The 17,280-nt window shown below is 34.6% G+C and overlaps 1 long non-coding RNA gene across 1 annotated transcript in view; it reads left to right on the top strand.

The window, feature by feature from the left end:
* The first annotated feature begins 8,829 nt into the window (after window positions 1-8,829).
* The window catches only part of LOC129219258 (uncharacterized), a 41,632-nt gene continuing 33,181 nt past the window's right edge, over window positions 8,830-17,280 (top strand). The window contains exon 1 of the long non-coding RNA XR_008580389.1: window positions 8,830-8,932. This is a non-coding gene — a long non-coding RNA (uncharacterized LOC129219258). The remainder of the gene's footprint in view (window positions 8,933-17,280) is intronic.

Raw genomic sequence — 17,280 nt, forward strand, 5'->3', positions numbered from 1 at the left:
CCACCATAGTTGCCTATTCAACATCTATTGTAAAGGCAGGACCATAGTTGTAAAGGCGGCAGGATTGGAGGGCGGTTTATTTACTCTGAGGAGGATCAAAAATTTCGGCAAAGTGACTTGTTCACTCATTATTACCTGTTCCAAGAAATGCCCACGAATAACAGCCAGGACCTTGATAATACTGCAGTCCTGTTAACAGCCGCATTTCTTGGAATCAGAGCTCGGGTCCCCAGGAGCTGAAATGTTAACTATGGTTTCTTTCCATTGTCTTGAACAACCTGCAGTTTAATGTGGTGGAAGCAAAGGATTTTTAGATTCCCTTGTTTTTTTTCTTTTCTTTCCTTTCTTTTTCAAAGAGAAACTTCTCTTGGCTTCCTTTTTCCGATCTCCGATACTGCCAGGACTTTTTCTTTCAGGGATTTTCACTTCTCTCCATGGCAGGTGGCCTAGGAAATCGCCAAGCCAAGGTTTGGTTTTGCACATGGAAGTTGGACTGTGGGCCCTCTTCTCTCTACTTAGGACCTGAAAACTTTGGGGCCCCTAGGCAACTGCGTACATTGCCTATTTAGTAATACGGCCCTGGAAGAACTCCCCTCCCTCCAAACATAACTACGAGAAAGAAAAAATAGTTGTGGGAAACTGCTAGGAAACGCCAATACTTTTTTATTTCTTTTCTTCTTTGAATTCTTGATGTATCACCATTTTGTCACTGTGTACTTGGTATAATATCACTGCACGTTGTAATATAATTTTAATAGCACGTATAAAAATTTTTTGGCTTTGATCTCTTCCATTGAAATGAAAACACTATCTTTAAAAAAGCAAATTTCATGTGATTTCCCCATTAAATGTTTAAATATAAAACCCATTGTTTCAAACTTTGTTACCTTACGACAGCAATATTTATTGTAATCATAATAAAAATTTTGAATCAAGGCTTCTCTGGAGCAAGCATGAAATTTATGCACTATCATTGCTTTCTTAGGATTTTTGTCCTCATCTAAGCCAATAATCGAAAACGATGCTAAGCAAAGACACATATTAGGATTTTTAATACAAGTAACTTGTTTGTTGTGAAACATAAATTAGTTTCGCAAACCTTCAATATTTAAATGGTTCTAATTAAATTAGCACACAAACAAATTCTAGAGGGGAACAAGGATTAAATTTTAGTGCCAAATGCTTAAAGTTTCAGACACGTATATATGTAGTTTTTACCCCCTTTTAGTATGAAGCATTTGTAATAATAAACGATGTGAAATTTCGTGATGGTTACAATAGTCTCTTTCTGAAATACATTTACACCAAAAAGAATAAAATAACAATTTTTTTTCAAAAAATACCAAGCACTTTTCATAATGCACTCAAAAGGACAAAATAACTTTTCTGGGTCAGAAAGGACAATATTTAAGTACTCCTGTAGTTTTTAATTATTCCAAGAAAATGATTCCACGAACGAGGAAAAGTGCGGCTCAAGTCATTTCAAACCAAACTTTCCCTGAAAAATATGCATCATGTTTCAACACTCAAATTTATGACAGAAAGTTCGATAATAATATGAAATTCTCCATCTGACTAGAGCCGCACTTTTCCTCGTTTGTGGAGTCATTTTCTTGGAATAATTGAAAACTACAGGAATACTTAAATATTGTCCTTTTTAACGTAGAAAAGTTATTTTGTTCTTTTGAGTGCATTATGAAAAGTGCTTAGTATTTTTTTTTTTTAAGTTCTGTTTTTTTTTTTTTTAAATTAATATTTTTTGTATTAAGACTCATTTTTTCTCGATGTAACTGACTTTACAATTTCAATGTGTTTTAACTTAAACACCTTTGAAATGCTATTCATCTCAGCAAAATTTGATAATTGTCATTTCGGAATAGGTATTTAATTATAAGATCTATGATCGATTTTCAACAAAACTACATGAAATTTTTAAAAAATATATTAAAACTTAATTTCTTAAAAATCAAAAACCAAAAAGTGCCGGAAATTTTATCTCACAAAAGTCTTCGTACACTTTAAAAAATGTCTATATATTATTGAATAATCTAAAGTTATTATTTAGTAGAATATCATGCAGTATCAACAACACCTTTTAAGCGTCTGGGAATAGATTTCATTCTTCTTTCTTTCTTTTTTTTTTGCGTAATTTCTGAGTAAGTGTTCAACCACACTTCGAGTCTTACTGTTTCTAGCTCTATTTTCGTTTCAAAACCGTATTTTCGTAATCTAGCATCCAGATATCTCTAAATATGTTACATTAAGTTCAAATCTGGAGATTGAAGGGGTATTTTCTAAACCTTAGGACAATTTTTGAAGCACTAGACGCAAACGTTGAAAACCGTGTGCTTATCATTATCTTGATAAAAAGACAAAGTTGTTTCCGATAACCAAATTTTCGTCTAAGAGTTTAAAATTCGTTTTTAAAATATTTAAATGAACAGCATGATTCATTATTTCATCGAAAAATTCCAAACTATTAAGTCTTGGTGCTGATTGCACCCTCACACAAGAACACCTTCCGAACACCTTCTTTAACCGAAAATCTTAACTTCATTTCTATCTGTAAGTAAGTCGTAATCCCAAAACGTTTTGAGCTTATTTATCATTGATTTTGCGACGAAAAGCGAAAGCTTTCTGTTTTTCGCTGGGACAAGAAAATTTCTGCGGGAAGAGGTCCCATTTCATCCAGCTAATCAGAGAACTTGGCCAAGAATTTTAGGTGAAAATTAAGTGTAAAAATTTTCATTTAACTCTGCAGAAACCTTTACAGCAATCAAATGTGTATTTTTCATGACTTTTTTAACTGTAAATCTTTGATCACACTCTGTCAACTTCGCCGGTTGACCTTTTCTTACCTTGTTTTCGGTCCGATTCTTTTCTTTGAAGCATTTTATCAAGCACATTACTTAGAATGGAATAAATTGACTAATTTAGAGACATTTCAAACCAATTTACCGATACTGTTAAGAAAACAGTGAAGTTTTCCAATTTTTGTAAAAAAAAAAAGGGGGGGTTAACCCTGGACTTTGAGTTTTTTTAAAAACATCCTAGCGAAACCTTTTTTTTTTTTTAAACTCCAGGAAAATGATTACATGAGTGAGAAAGAGAGGGGAAGGTGAAAAATAGTACACGAAGCAAATTTATTCCCCAAAGATAGTCCAAATTTTCGTTATTAGAAATTTGCGTATGTGGGAGAGCTCGCTTATCCTTCCTTCTCAAATATAGCCTAAAATTAACTGCAGCTTTAAGAAAAAAATTTGGGGAAGGAAACCTCCCTCTGCCCCCTCTTGCTCCTAACATTATCATTAATGCTTAACGTCAGACGTCAATTACGGAAATTTTCCAAGAGAAAGCCACCTTACTTCACAACATTCTTGGGGCCGTTAGGTGTTATGAACCCTTTAACGTCACCAAAGATAGAATAGAATTGCGTTTTTGAGACTTTGGTACCGAACAATTTTCAAGGAAAGAAGCAGAACCTTCCCCATTCCACCAAAGATGCCCTTAAAATTGATTTCAATTTTAAAAATATTTCAGTAAGAAGCCTCAGCGCTTCTCTCTCCCCTAACGCCTAAAATTACATATTTCAGAGCTTAAATTTTTCGAATTGAGTATCGTACTATTTCCGATTTTCTTAACTTCTCTAAGCCTAAGCTGTATTTGAAAACTTTGATTTCGGGAAATTTCCTTGCGGTGCCCACCGATCCCCTAACATTAACAAAAAAGCACAAAATTTTTTGAAAATATCGGAAACAAGACCCAACCTGCCCTTTCCCCTCACTTTACTAAAAATTGCCTAAAATTTCGATTTTTAAAGTAAATTTAGCAATTTTCTCAAAGTGCGGACCTTTATCCCCCGTTCTTTTTTTCTTTTTCAAGCATACAGAAATTAATTACATCTTTTTTTCTTTAATTATATTTCTTGTTTTAATTTAAACACCCTTTACAGTATGTGTATTAGCTATTTCACAACGATAGGGCGGCAATAGCTACGCCACTGCCTCCCCCCTTCCCCCACAATCCATTTCCTTTGACCCCCACTTTTTTGGTGCACCAGCCGCCTATGAAAGGAGCACACATAAGCACGCATTAAACACATTCAGCAACATTATCAAAAAAAAAAAAAAAAAACTTATAAGCCAAATTAGTTTTCACTAACGTGTAAAGTAGTTTCCATGTTGATGAGGTTTGATGACTGAAATAAAGATTAACTACCACATGTTTACACCCTCGTATTGCAGCCCATATCCATATACAGTCGACTCCCGCTACAACGCGATTCGACTTACGCGAAATGGCTATAACGCGAATTTTTCACGAGCAACGAATTTTAGAGCCAACGCGAGTTTTTCGACCACAACACGAATTTTTTTGGAAGGAAGTATCGGCTTCGTTATTGGCTACTAAATACTGATTTCGTGAATGTTATTATATCTCTTTAAGCATCACTGACACCGAAAATTCCCACCTCAAACTAAACTAAGCATCGCGTTGTTAGTGCATCAAATAACCACTCAGCATCTTTCATTTATTTATTTTTTTCATTCTAAATATTAAAGTTAATGAAATGTAATGGCACCTTAGTGGTACTTCATCTAAAGTTTGTGAAGATGGGAAGATAGAGAAAGTTTCTGATTAAAAGAAAAGACAAGACAAGATTCTCGATATGCTTGAACATTGAACAAATTTATTTTATGTTTTATTCATGTTGAATAAAACAGTTTTTACTTTTAAATACAGTAAAAATTCAGTTTTTATGTCAGAAACTTTCGTGTATAGTTGAGGAATGCTTTAAAGCAGTTTGAAGGGTGTTTATAAGTGTCCATAAGAATTTGGTATGCTTTTAAAAAAATATATACGTATATTTTCCAACAACGCGAAATTTCGACTTACGCGAGGAGTCTTGGAACGCATCCCTCGCGTAAGTCGGGACTCGGCTGTACATGCAATGAGGAAAAGATACGGGATCGTAACTCTACAGCGCTTTCTTCAACTGCTCAGTTCAAATCATATGTGTTGAGCTTATTACTGTTCTAAAATTTCTAAATCAGACCCTGACAATCACCACTGATATTTATTTTACCAGTGCTCAAAAAATTTTTCAGTTTGCATTTTTATATTTAACAATTTGTTGATAAAAAATATTTCAGATCAAATTATTGCATTTCAACGAAAGTCATTGATGAATAATTGTTTTCAAAAACGTCTTTGCGTGAAAATTTTTCCAAAATTTTGTCTCACTCTGAAATTACTTTTAAAATTGTGTGTGTGTAACAATGAGTTTTAGGTCAGATATGTCTTCGAATGAAAGTGAAAATATGGGTCCCTTTTTAGATTGGGATTGGAAGAATAACGATCTTAAGGGCCACTAGTTATTGTTAAACATGTCTAACATTACAATAAGAACAACAGTGGTTTAAAATCTCCTTTAGAACAAGGACAACATCCCTAAAAATACTTATTATAAGGAAGAAAACAGATCTGAAAAATCCTCATCGGAATCGGGTAAGAAGGAAATTAGAAGTTAGTAGCAAACAGTTGTTAAATAGAAATTCTTTGAATTAAAGCCTTAAACCTAAAATATGAATAGCCTCCCTCTAAAATCACACACATGGGCGAGTATGATAACAATAACTACCAGTTTTATTTGAATTTTTGGCATCTTGAATTCAAATTGTGTTTTTCGCAATCACGAGCGCGTGTGTGTATGAATGCGCGTGTGTGTTTGTGTAGGCGCATGTGTGTGTGTTTGTGTGTGTATGTATGTATGCATGTGTGTGCGCGTTGTGTATGCTGTGCTGTGTGTGTACGCGCGTGTGTGTGTGTGTCTGTGTGTGTATGTAGGCATATGTGTTTGTATCTGTGTGGAGGCATGAGTATGTGTGTGTGTAGGAGTGTGTGTTTGTGTCTGTGCGCAGGCATGAGTGTGTGTATGTGTGTATAGGCGTGTGTGTGTGTGCGTAGGATATGGACGCAACCTGGGGACGGTTTTCGCAAGAGGAGCAGCATCGTGAGGCCGGTCGACGCGGCGGTGGTGCTGGCAGAGGGTGCTGGTGGGAAAATAAAATGATAGGAATTCAAAACAGTCAAATGAGAACAATAAGCAATCGTGATTGCTCAAAAAAACGAGCTGATGTGTGCATCACATGACTTCCTTTCACTCCAATTTAATGTCATTTCCACATTTTTGGCAATTTTAATGTGATTCAATTGTTTACTCTCTAAATATCACCAACAATGGACAAAGTGAGACCAAATTAAAAAAAAAAAAAAAAAAAAATTGCCAAATTTTTTGCCAAGTTGGCGACAAAACTTGGCGACCAAAAGACTGGCGATATATCGCCAAGTGTCCGACAAATTATAACACCACTTGAGTTTACATCGAAATTAACAATGATTTCTCCACAAAAAGGGGCAAAAGACCCCCTCAGGAACATCCGAATGCAACCAAAAGAGAAGGTACACAACTAGACCCCACTAGGAGTCCACGTGCCAAATTTCAACTTTCTAGGACATACCGTTTTTGAGTTATGTGAGATACATACACACATACATACGTACATATGGACGTCACGAGAAAATTCGTTGTAATTAACTCGGGGGTCGTCAAAATGGATATTTCAGGTGTCTTTACGTTTCTGGGCATATATCCACGTGTGGTTGGGTCGAAAAAAAAAACTCAACATTAATTCGGGGGTGAGCAAAATGGAAATGAAGGCCGAATTTTGAGTGAAAATTTTTTCGCGAATACAATACTTCCTTTTTCGGAAAAGGAAGTAAAAAAACATCCAGCATCCAACCGCAGACATTCATTTGAGTTTCGACGTTTTGAATTCAAAACACGTTTTTCGAAAGCGTTTTCACTTTCCCAACGCTTGATTTTTAATTAATTTTTTAAACTGTCGATTTTGAGAATAAGGCGTGGTTTTATGACGTCACAAACGATGTACTTCGGCTCATCTCCACTGGCGCGCTGAATGCTTACGCTTGCTGTCTACCGCGTTTCCAGCTTGTGATAATTCAGAAGTGAATTAAATATTGTGCTCTACGATTGCTATCAACCATATCGTTGCCAGCAAACGTGAGTAAAGATGCGAATGAAACATTGCGCTACATGTGCAGAAGCGTAAGCAATGAAATTGCACCGTTTAAAATAATTGTTGAAAAATATTAAACTTTGTCAATTTAAAAAAAATGGTTAAATTCTATGTTTTTAAGCATGCTCTCCTTCAAAAAAAAAAAAAAAAAATACTTTTAAAATTTCGGAACCGACCCCCATTCTTTTTAGATGAAGTGATTATTCTGTTTTGATACCCTCTTGTTTTAATCATTATGACAATGCTTCTGAGTAATATCATCATTATTATTCCATATTGGGGAAAATATTAAAGGTTTAGTAGTCACGCTCACATTCGAATTAATTTGATATTTAATTCTTTTCACGTTAAAGCGGATTAATGGGTTTAAAGTGAACTTTAAAAACATTTTCAAGGAACCGGAGGGGACTTTCATTCTTTCTTTCTTTTTTTTTTTTTTTTTAATTGTATAAAGGGGGGAGCACGTTTTACCGTTTGGTGCCCCTTCCAAAAACTATTTATGTATCCGTCCCTGTTGAAAACAAACAATTTAGCCGGAAAAGTATTTTTATACAGATTCATAAATTTTAAAAATCAAAATTTGGATATAAATCAGGGAAGTAATCAAGCAAAAATGTGTCTCTGTGCTTAAAGCTTCAAAAAAAAAAAAAAAAAAATTTGAAACTAAGTTTAGTAAGAATTAAATCATGCCTGTCATTTCGAATTTTTCCAGAGAGGGGGGGGGGGGGTGGCAAAGGGAAAACACTCATGTGCCGAAACCCGCGCCCACTCACACAATTATTCAAAAACGCAATTAGACAATTTTAATTGCCCCCCCCCTCCCCCAAATGACGACCCGACTTCAAATGTAAATTCTAGTTCGAAGAATTTTAAGTTGTTTACGCTGCCTCTCTCCCCTGTGGTGTTTTACCGCTATGAACTAATGTCTCTATAGTCTTTCAAACATAATAAATTACTTGGCGTGATGATATTTATAAAATAAGTTAGTAAAAAAAAACTTCATATTGAATTAGCATCATATGAACTAAATTTTATTTCTTTGAAGATCGAAATAAAAAAGCTTCCTTGCGTCTGACGCAAAATGGAAGAAACTGCAAAATTTTTGTGAACACAAATGAAAGAAAAAGCAATGTATTGGCCAACTCCGATGTTTGAAAAAGAAGTTCCAAAACTCTTCATGTCTCGGAAGTACAAAATAATCTCTCGGTAGGGCCGTGGTAGCCCGATCTGTAGAGTGTCGGATTCGGGGCCGGAGGGTCCTGGGTTCGAACCTCGATGGCCGAAGACCCACCGTCGTCATTAAAGGGGACTGGGCGACGTTAAATATGCTCGTGGTCTCAATGTCCTCCAAGTGAAACGATACCTCTGGGGGGTGCTAGCACCAGGTAGCTATTAGCTCCTGGACTAGTTCTAAATTCACATTAACTGTTCGATCCGGTGATGGTGCTGCCATGTATCGGTAGATAAAATAATGGAGGCAAGGCACTTAGTATGCAGTCCTCGTCATAAATACAGTTGTAGTCAGTAGTGACTCTGAATAGGAATAGGAATCTCTCGGTATCGAAAATTCTTCCCCAAAAGGAAAAAGGAGAAACAATTGTTTTGAAAATAAACAGATTCTTTCTTAACGATGACCTACGATTGGCTGCAGTGAAACTTATTCCTCCAATCAAGCACGCCTGCTCGACGGCTCGCTAGTATACGATATGTTGGGACGATGTTTGAACTTTTTGAACACGGAATGCACATGTTTTGGTTTTCGACTAGTAACGTTAAGTAGCTAAATATCCATTACGAGTGGTCTTAAGTGAAAAAGTCCTTCCATATCAAGGGTATGTTGTTCATTATTATTTATTTAGCTTACGGACGCGGTGAAATTGGAAGTTTAATTTGATTTTAATCAGGGTTGGAAATGAACAAGTGGTTTTTACGTGACAAGGGGGATACACTTCGACAAGGGTATAACACTGGTTTTCCCTCAAAAACCCCTTCCTTTCCCGTGTCAAAAACGTTTTGGGGTGAATGTGGGTTTGCTGAAGAAATTTATGAAGTAAGACCTGATGAAGTTCGTCATGTCATAATATGAAGTAAGACATACATTATGACTGGAAACAGGCCCGTGTTCAGGTTTTCATGAAGGGAGGGATTTTATAGCTTCTACATTCTTTCCCGAGGGGCTGGGGGCTGAGAGTTTATCTACCAAACTTTCGTTTTACGTTAAATTGCCAATCCCAGCATGGCATTTATAGACCTGTAAGGACTGCTATACCCCCCCCCCCCCCCCAGAAGAATAATTCTAGCTGCGCAAATAACAGCAGTATTCATTCATTTTACATCCTCTTTTTAATCAAACCTCGTTTGTTTCTGTTTTAATCAAGTCTGTTTACTGTGCGGTTATTGATTGCAATTAATTTTAAAAACTGCCCACAGATTCTTTTATAATGTAGCATGTATATTGGGTTTCATATTCTGAAATAATGCTTTGTACACTAAACAAGAAAAAGCTTGTTGCGGATGCTAATTACATTACCAAACACAATCAATGCATCTTCGCAGCTACAACACATACCGAATTCATCATAACCTCCTCAGTCCTCAAGCAATATTAACGCTGTTGATGCTTTGTGTTGACAAATCTTTCATTTAGCGATTCTTCTCCCACAGGTTTACAAAATGTTATTTCAGTTGATAAAGCTCTAACAGTCTTAAATTGCAGAAAAACTTCGAGGTTTTCTTTCAAAGCGCTTTACACAAACTTTCACATTGAAGTTATTAAATTCAACTACACATTTTCTTCTTTTGGCTTATTATTTTTTCTCCAATGGGAGGGGTTTAACCCTTAAAACCCTCCCCTTGGACACGGCTCTGACTGGAAAGACGGATGCGGTTATTTTGACCGCAAACGATTTTCAAATGCTTACGTTTGCCGTATTTAGTTTTCAAACTCTTGGTCCTTCATTGACTTATATTAAGATCTTACAACACTAGATTGTATTTCTTTAGGTCTATTATTATAGTTGCTATAAATGCTTATACCATGAAAGGCTGACTACGGTCATTTTGACCGCTGAATGAACCTTTCTTTATGTGCATCCGTTTTCTTTTTTCTCGAATCCGATGTGTGTACAATGCACTATTCTGCCGTGCTAAGCACAGATGTGGTATCTGCAGTAGAGCTCAAAATGAGAAATTGACGATTAAAGTTTTACAACTCATTTCTTTGATTTATGACTTAATTAAATGCTCAACTTGCGGTAGTTGTTCCGTAAATAACTTATCTAAAAACCGTAAGAGAGTATTTTTGTAAAAATCTTAATTTAAAATTAATAAATGTAGTTACGACTAATTTTCTTTTCAAAACCTTTTCACATACTAAGCTATTTTCACCGTAAGTGACAATTACTAGGCATTTTTAGGGGTATCTGCAAAGATACGACAAAAATAGCTTAGTAAAACATGCTCAAGGTATCATTAAATAATACTGAAAACATCTGCTTTCTTTGGAGTTAGCTGTTTCGCTTTATTTTATTAATACAAATCTAACAGAATCTACCTTCTGAAAGATACCATTTTCGAAACACTCTACCAAGTTAAAACTGTAATCCATTACAATTTTCTGTTCTATATATTAAAAGAATGTGTTTTTTATAATGTTTTATTTTCTAGATTCATTTTTACCGAGCATGAAGATAATTTTGACAGCAGACGATACTTAAATAAAAATATGACTGGCTGTAGAATGAAATGCGTTTTTTTTTTTTTTTTTTTTTTTTTTTGCATGAAAGAATTAGATATGAATATTTTACATGCATTTCATTTTTAGAATTTACATTTTAAATAAACATTTGAATAGAAAAAGCTGAATATTTACTTTAACAATTATGCAAAGTTGCATTAATTTTTATTATCAACCTGTATCAACTATTCAACGGTAAACTAATTTTTATTTCTGTGTTATAATAAACTGCTACATTATTAACTATGCTGCTTTACTAAGGTATAAAAGTCGTAGCTACAAAAAATACTGAGGAAAAAAGTGGTAACTGCGCAGATACCACTTTAAAGGCTTAGTATTTGTCACTTACGTTCAAATTGCCTTAGCAAACTCCGCAAACTGTGCAGTTATGACTTTTTTCCGAAAGCTTTTTTTAATATTTGGCGTTCACAAATCGCCAAAAAACTTGAGATTTAGGTAAATTAAATGACTAACGACCACCTGGTGACAATAACTCAATTTTGATAAAATGTGCAGATACCACATCTGTGCTTAGCACGGCAGTATTGTTAGTTGTCAGGGTGAGTAATGTTTGGGCTTGAGTAGCACCTGCTGGTCAGGTTTAATTCTTTGAATTGTTAAGAAACACCTACTAGTCGCATGGTTTTATTTTTCTGCTATCTGCACAAGGGGAAATGTTGATAAAGGTAAATTTGAAAAGGATTGACTGGACATGTGAAATTATTTTCGGTCTGAAAGGAAGTAGATATAAGCAGGTGGATTCCAGAAATTTGTGCTGAAATTCTTTTGTGCACCAAAACGTGTGATTTGCTTGAAACATTGACTTTTTTTTCCTTCCTCGATATTGAAGTGCTCAGTTACTTCATATCCACCCACAAGGGATGTGTCATTCATGAACAAACCGTTCAAAAAAGAAATCCTTAAAATGAACAACCGTTCTTTTGAACGGTGAGGAGTTTGGAACATTGTATTGATGCACTTGTGATAAAATTGCTTTTTTTCTTTTTAATTACATTCATCTTCAAATTTTTAACTTTCAATTGATCTCAAACTTCCGTTTTCTCAGTGCAATACAATATAATCATTCGAACTTTTTTAATTCTGCTTTTTCTTTAATCGCTGCAGTTCATTTTCAATTTTCCAATGTATCCGTTGGCAATGTTTTGTGTAACTTGTTTGGGCTGCTAACAAAATGTTAGACATTCCACTTCCTGTCCTACAGACGTGCTAAAATCCTTCTCAAGCTTTCTGTCGCTAAAATTGTTTCTAAGAATACCTGTTATCACTTTTCTGACTAACCTTTCGGCTTCTACAGGGCCCAATACAGGCTAGTTTTACTACCATTTTTCGGTACTTTCACAGAAATCTTATTTTAAGATCGGTACGTTCACAAAAATCAAGTTATAAAATCAGCAGCTTCACAAAACTAACTTTGAAAATCTGCACATTCTAGAAACAACATTAAACGAGCTGATGTGTGAATCACATGACTTCCTTTTACTCCAATTTAATGTCATTTCCCCATTATTCGCTATTTTAATGTGATTCAATATTTATTCTCTAAATATCACCAACAATGGCCAAATTGAAACCAAAAAAAAAAAAACTCCGCCAAATTTGTCGCCAAGTTGGCGACCAAAAGACTGGCGATATATCGCCAAGTGTCCGACAAATTATAACGCCACTTGAGTTTACATCGAAATTAACAATGATTTCCCCCCAAAAAGGTGCAAAAGACCCCCTTAGGAACATCCGAAAGCAACCAAAAGGGGAGGTGCACAACTAGACCCCACTACGAGTCTATGTACCAAATTTCAACTTTCTAGGACATACCATTTTTGAGTTATGCGAGATACATACGCACATACGCACATACACACATACGCACATACATACAGACGTCACGAGAAAAGTCGTTGTAATTACCTCGGTGATGGTCAAAATGGATATTTCGCGTGTCTATACATTCTTAGGCACTTTTCCGCATGTGGTCGAATCGAAAAAAAAACTCAACATTCATTTGGGGGTGAGCAAAATGGAAATTAAGGGCGATTTTTGAGTGAAAATTTTTTCGCGAATACAATACTTCCTTTTTTGTAAAAGGAAGTAAAAAGGGTAATTTTTAAAAAAATCTGTATTCCAAAATAGAAAACTTGTTTTTCTGTTTTAAAACACAGTTTACTCATAAAATGAAATGCTAAGATGATTTATATGAACAGTTGCTTAGGTAACAACTTTTTCATAGTATTAAATAGAGATGAGTTCGGGCTCATTTTTGAGAGCCCGGGCCCGCCCAAGCCTGAAAATTTGTAACCAAGCTCACCCAAGCCCGAGTGATATTGCCTCGGACCAAAATCCGAGCCCGAAGGAAACTTTCTTGTATCAAAAACCGAGCCTTCTACAGTCTGACATGATCTCTCTGTTAATGAAAAATGTTACGTCAAATGTTCTTCATTAACAGAGAGAAGTTTCTGAATTTTCTTAAAATGCTCCACTTCAAATGCATTACTGTATGACATATTGCAATAGTAAAAACACTATAAATAAGCGTTAATTTATTAATTATTATTTTTTTTTGGGGGGGGGAGTAAATTTGGCATTGATTGAACTGGTTTAAATGTTCCTTTCATTTTCTCACAGTAGGAAAATGTTTATTTGCTTTGAATTTGTATGGAGATTGGCGATTGAATATCTGTGCTTGAGCCCAAAACCCATTTTAGGTTCTAGAGCCCGAGCCCGGGCTGAACCCGTCTCATCTCTAGTATTAAACACATTTTTATGTATTTTTCGGCAAACTGCATTTACGCCATCTTTTAGCATCAGTTTTGGTGGATGATAATTTCCTGAATTGTACACAGTATAAAGCCTATTGAGCTGAGATACAATGGTTTTTTCCCTACCTCTTAAACTCCCCCTCCCCCCCAAAACCCCCGTTACAATTAGTAGTAAATAACATTTGCACTTTTCAACGTTTAAATTGCTGTAATGTTCTTTAACAAAAATTAAATTGTGCCTTTAAAAGATAACAAACTCAATGCTAATAAAAAAAACTTTCACAAAAATAGAATATTGATCAGGCTTGGAGTTGATTACGAGAAAATGTAATCGATTACGATTATGATTACCAGCTTGAAAAATAGGAGATTACAATTATGATTACGATTATAATACTCTGCCAAAACGTAATTACGATTACAGCAACGATTAGATTACGTCAAAAATGTAATCGATTACAATTACGATGTGCCGATTACGATTTTGATTACGATTACAGACTCGTGAGAGGAAATGACATGCACACATATACTATATTATTCTCATTATTATTTTGCGGCAACAGTGTCATAGTTAAAAAATTATGATTTTTGATTGTGCTTTTAAATGCTACATAACTATTTTGACCATATATCCTGCACAGGTAATTAGGTGTCCTATATCCAAATGACTTGCCACATTATAATGCATTTTGTACATGATTTAAATTTTCATTATTATTTTTCATGCAACCAATACAGTTTCTAAAATTTATGTACTATATTTCTACATTCTATTCTCTACAATTTGCTATAATATTATTTAATTCAACCTATTTTTTGGAAAAAAAAAAGAAAACCCTTTGTATTTAATTTTGCAAAACATGCATGGTATATATTCAAAATATATTCAAATAAAAAAAATATATTCAAATAGTATAAATAAATGATAGGAAAATAAATGTTCAAAATAAATACTGCAATCAAGACAATTTTTTATTGCATTTTAATAATACCAATGCTTTAAATGTATCATGTTTCATCCTCATTCTCTGTGAGGTATAAAACTTTCAGGCAATACTGAATAACCGCTCAACAGGTGCAGATGATGCACAAATTGACAAGTACTTGTGAGCAATTTTGCTCAGTAATGGGTATACATGAATATTGGATCCCCAGTATTCTAGGGGATCAATATTATGCTCATTTGGTGCGCTAGTTTCATATGCATTTATTTCGCTTTCGATTTTCTCCTGTATTAAGGAATTATTATTTTTGTAAGTGCTGGCTGGTTTTTCTAAAAATGCGAACAATTTCCCTTTTTTTGCAGGCTGTTTTGGTGACACATCTTTTGTGTCCTTATCTTCTAATTCAGTGCAAATGTTATGACAGTCTTTGTTGACATTATTTCTTCCTTGATAATTTCTTTTATTTTATTTTTTGTGCTTGAATCGTACCAGTTGCATTTGAGCCTTGGGTCTAAAAATGAAGCCACTTGAAATGCTTCCGTTTCTTCATAGTGACTCATTCTAGAAGTTAGTGCTGACAACAGCTTTTTACTGTCGTATTAAAGTATTGCAAATTTTTGGTCAGGAGGTGCTCAAGATGGTGCTTGAACACTTTTAAAGCAATATAATTGGAAAGCACTTTAAAAAGTAAAAATGAGTATAATAAATTTTGCTATGATTTCCAGGCATTATTTTTTCCCCCACATGCATAAGCATTTTATAATGATATTTTTATATCTCCGTTTCAAAAACAAGTGTTTTTACAAAGGTTAAAACTAATGTTTTTAAAATCTTTAAATGCAAACTTTTTTCTTTTATATACCTATTAAAAAGTATCAGCATTGAATTATAAAGCATAAATTTAAGATTAAATTAGATGTGAAAATATTTTGAAAAATCACTTACCAGAGTGATGTCATCACAAAAATCAAAGAACCGCTAAGATAGTGCGTGTGAATGAGCACTGAAGTGCAAATCCAAATTCGCTCTTCTTTTGACAAAATTACTCCTCTTCCGCCAATGAAAGTAAAAAAAGAAAAAAAAAACACCAAAGGCATAAAACTGTTTTTTTAGAACTTTGTCGAAACGAAAACATGTGTTCGTACAGCACTGTTGATATTGTTCTCTTTCCGAGTCGGTAGCGCCGCTTATTTGTCTATCATTCACAGATGAAAAGGAAAATTGATGATCAATCCAACTTGGGGACGCGTTCCTGTCAATGACACCTACAGGGTACAAAACCCACTAAGATGCGGCATGTTTATGACCCTTCGCCAACGAGCCCTTTTAACAGCAGGGCCTAAAGGCTCTGCTGTCTAGTCCTTTGTACGTTTCTATTGAAGTCTTATCTTTTCCTCAGTCCAGATCCCATCGTCTGCATAGCATTGTAGAAACGCAACTAGAAAGTTTTCACTTTCAGCAAGTCGGGATTACACGATTACGGAACAAAATTACGATTATCTAAACTTAGATTACAATTACGATTATGCAAGAAACACTTGATTAAAATTACGATTACAAGATTACGAGTGTCCCATTGACAGATTATGATTATGATTACAATTACACAAAAATGTAATCGATTACGCAGATTACGATTACGTAATCGGCGATTACTCCAAGCCTGATATTGATACAATACTTTTACAAAAATAGGTAGTGAGAAAAAATCCTGGATTTGCCCCTGTTCTATAACATCCCTATCCACTTCCATCTATATTGATTTGGCTTTATTTTTTACTGATTATTACTGTCTAATTTTTTCCTTGGGTAAAAAGTGTTGCTTTTTTTATGTTCTCATTGGTAATGTGGAATATTTTTTAAGTTGCCTAATATTTTTAGGTTTTTCTTTCTTTTTTTTAAAAAATTAAGTTGTCTTGTACCCTGGCTGAGCTACTGATAGATTTGCTGTTACTTTTTTTGTTATAGAGTCACCCGGGGTAAAATGGGTATATAAAACAGCATTTTTAATTTCAGTGACCCATAGCAGAAATATCATGAAATATAATTGTTTTTTTTTTAATATTCTATACATTGTGTATCTTAGGTCTAATTTGGGCATAGTTTGTGTTAACTTTTTGCTTTAAATTTAGCGTAAAGGGGTATACCTATTTTACCCCTGTATATACCCATTTTATCCCGTGCTTTGGGGTAAAATGGGTATATGTTGCTTAAAGTTGAACTACTAACTAATGGAGAAAAAAAAATTTAAATTGAGTATAATTGCATTGGAGGATAAAAACTTTAATCCAAAACAACCGCAAAAATGTTTACAGAACCAAATTTATGAACAAAAGGCGCATTGGCAAAGACTTGTAGTTTGGCTGATTTAGTATTTTTACAACTTTGTGATGCCTGCACAACATAAATGTCAACTTGGGGAGTATATATGATAATTTGGCAGATGATTTTGTAGCAAACTTCTCAGTATAGTCACCTTCAGCTGAGATTTCAGTGATTAAACCTATGAATTCCACAAATTTAACAACAGCCCTGCCGCCAATTGCTGGAATTAACAACTAGGAGAACCACTAGTTTTCACTTCTACTTCAGTTATTGTTAATGTTTTTTTTTAAATTTATTTATTTTATGTGTATTTATTTATTTTTTCTGCTTTTTTGTTTGTCTCTTGCCTGTTTGTGTACAATCTTGCAGCCACCTGCTCTGTAATTACAACATCTCCC

This window comes from Uloborus diversus, chromosome 3 (genome assembly GCF_026930045.1).
Source record: "Uloborus diversus isolate 005 chromosome 3, Udiv.v.3.1, whole genome shotgun sequence".
NCBI classification, from domain to species: Eukaryota; Metazoa; Arthropoda; class Arachnida; order Araneae; family Uloboridae; genus Uloborus; species Uloborus diversus.